Below are 2,968 nucleotides of genomic sequence, written 5' to 3' on the forward strand. Positions count from 1 at the left end.
AGTTCTTGGGAAAGGACTTGGACCTTTTTCATTTGCCCACTGAGGAAAGAAACCACAAGCTATTGTATGCTCATGGTGGCTCAGCTCCTTCCTGGGGCAGGGCTCTGCAAAGGAGACAAGCAGGAATTGCAAAGCTGCCACCATCAGCCTTGGAGGGGTTGGCSTCTCCCCAGCTGAAAGTCCTTGGGCTTCAGCTTCATTTTAGAAGTGACTGCTCTTCGCAGAGTTTGCTTGGGTCTGGGGAAATACCCRGTAGGATGGCCTGTTCCCAAAGGAGAAGGCCATTCAGCTTCGTGGAAGGCTGACCTGTTTCTGGAGCCTGTTCAGGCATATGAATTGCAACAACTCAGCATTTGCTGATGAGCTGGTTGCTTGGTTTTGGACGTTGGACTGATTTCCACTGAGATGAGAGAAGGGAGAAAAATCTCTCCCTGGAGCTTCAGGGTTGAGGAAGCACGGCCAGATAGGGGGCAGGATGGCTAGGCAAGGACTGATTGATTTGCCAGGATCTAAATCTTGATCACCTTCTGATAGGACATCCATTAACCTGGGAGCAGGGACCACCTGGGCATGTCTCCATGCTCTCTGCACATTTCTCAGTGCTGACGTAAGAGCAGCAAGGCTGCGGCCCAGGGACCCTGGCTGGACCAGGGGCCAGAGCAGGGCTGGTTGGGTAGCACGCTGGTAGCTGGGCTATCTAGCTGTGCTCCTCCTCACTGTTAATGTCACAGGCTCCCCTTCCTCACAAGCTAACATGATGCCCGTCAAGAAGGAGTCCCTCTGACCCTGCTGTCTCTTGGCCAAGCCTCCTTTGAKATGTGAAGGTCTCTTTGTAGGTGGTGGTACAAAGCAGCAGCAAGGTGGGCACCTACGCCCTGGTATCTGAGTACTTAGGGGTCATTTCCCCAGTTTYTCTAATTGTGGAAGACATTTTGAGGTGACTGGTATCACAGAAACAGCATGTTGGTGAGACTAGAGTGAGACTCAGTGTGCTMTGGGCTTCAGAAGTGCTTGAAATACTCACGAGGCAAAGACAGGTAGATCTGAGSGGGTACTAGGCTTCAGCCTGGCTTAGATCTGTGTTTGGATTTTGGGATATTCATTCTTTCAGATGCTTCCAGAAGATTTTTTGCAGTGTTGGACCTCAACAGCTATCCTAGATTGAAGACTAATTAGATCTGACTGTATGGGATCTGGGCAAGGTGATGAACACGGTAGCTCAGAGAAGCACATGCCAGATAGGGTGATTATGGCCTGGTCCCACAACTGGGGACAATTGTATCCATATTCACAGATGAATTCTGAAGTTGGGGTATAGTTGGGTCAAAAGTGGAGAAGGCTTTGATCCTAGAAGGACGTGTGTGTGGCACAGAGTTGTGGGAAAGTACGTGTGCTTGCCGTTTGTGTAGGGGCCTCTGGTCAAAAGTACGTGTCAAAGGGAGCACTAATCCTTTTTCCAAGCTTAGTCTCTCTCTACGGTTTAGGAAGACACTCAGGTCCTGACAAAATGGCAGTGGGCTCTGAATCCCTCCCCAAGACCACAGACTAATATCATCATTTCATAAGGCCCAAGGAACTGCTCTTTCCCCAGTCTGTTCCCCTGTGCCAGGCTCTGAGGGCACAAATTGGCCTTAACTGTCCTGACCAGCCTCACCTGAGACCCCCACTGCRACCCTGCCCATTGGCCCAGGAGACCCATTTAAGCTCAGTCCTGGGCCTTCAATCTCTTCCTAGGRTGTGTTGCAGGTGTTTCTAGCTCCATTGTAGCTATGCCTGGCTGCAGGCCCTGCTGATGTCCCAGCCTGGCCTCAACCCAGTGCCACACGTATGCCTGGGGCTGCTCCTTGGCCTGCCCTACTTGCTTCTTTGCTGGAGGGTGGTAGAACTGGCCCTAACTGAGAAGGTTGTGCTCTGCTGGCCTGGGGTTCCCTCGTGGTGCCCTTTACCCAAGGCAGCTGCTGACTCCGACGTGCCATACATAGAAATCTGCATCTTGTGACCTTCATGCTGAGGCTCCAGGCAGCATTTGGTGAAGCTTATCTCCCCCAAAGGCAGCCAGGCTCTGTTTTGGAGACAGCGAATTTGAACGTTGACCCCATGGCACTCACAGGTACCTTTCTCACGTCTCTAGGAGCCCTTGAACTTTCCATTTGAACCTGTTGAGACGTGTGTTCCTGCCCAGACTGACTCGCTCCCTGGGAGAAGTCATGTTCAGTCCACACTTTTGCCTTGGTGTATCCAATGCAAGAACAAGAGACACTCCAGAAAAGCGTGTACCAACCTCTTTCTCTCTTGGGACAAGCAATGCCAGTTCTAAACCCAGCCTGGGTTCAGCAAAGCCCCTCAGCGGCCTCCTACAGCCACAAGGCTGCTGACCGGCATGACGCRTTGGGGAGCCGCGTGGGTGTCTGCACTTATCTACTGGGCACGGAGACAGCTGATTGCAGATGGAGTAAAAGTGAACAACACAGGTGAGTGASTAATAACAGGCAAAAGAAAGATAATAGTAGGATAAAAGCAGGATAACACACTGAACTTGCAGAAAAACCRGGCAGAAAGAAAGCATTAAGCCTTTTCAGCATTGTCGAATCTGGCTCCAGGGAATCTCCATCAGGGTGGCCCATGTTTCTGCAGTTGGGGGCACCCTGGGGTGGTGGTGTTTGGATCCACCCTCCCAGCCATGGGCCAGGGCTGTGGGAAGCACCACGTGGGCCTCCAAGAAGYCATTCTTCCCTCCCCACTGAAACTGCGGTGACGGGTGCTTGTGAATCAGGCCCGCTGCCTGGACCTTGCTGCTCCCTTCCTGGGATGTCTCTTTTTTTTTTTCAGCCATCATGTAGGCCTTCCCCATTGCTGGAGGTTTTTGTTTCCCTCCTCATGCAGCTATCATTGCCCTTCCCTCCATGCTGGCTTGCATGGCCTGATGCCACCTATCTTCAGATGAAAGTGGCTTCTTTCTGTCCCATCC

This window comes from Rhea americana, unplaced genomic scaffold, assembly GCF_003343005.1.
Source record: "Rhea americana isolate MKP2758 unplaced genomic scaffold, rheAme1 scaffold_90, whole genome shotgun sequence".
In the NCBI taxonomy this organism is placed as follows: Eukaryota; Metazoa; Chordata; class Aves; order Rheiformes; family Rheidae; genus Rhea; species Rhea americana.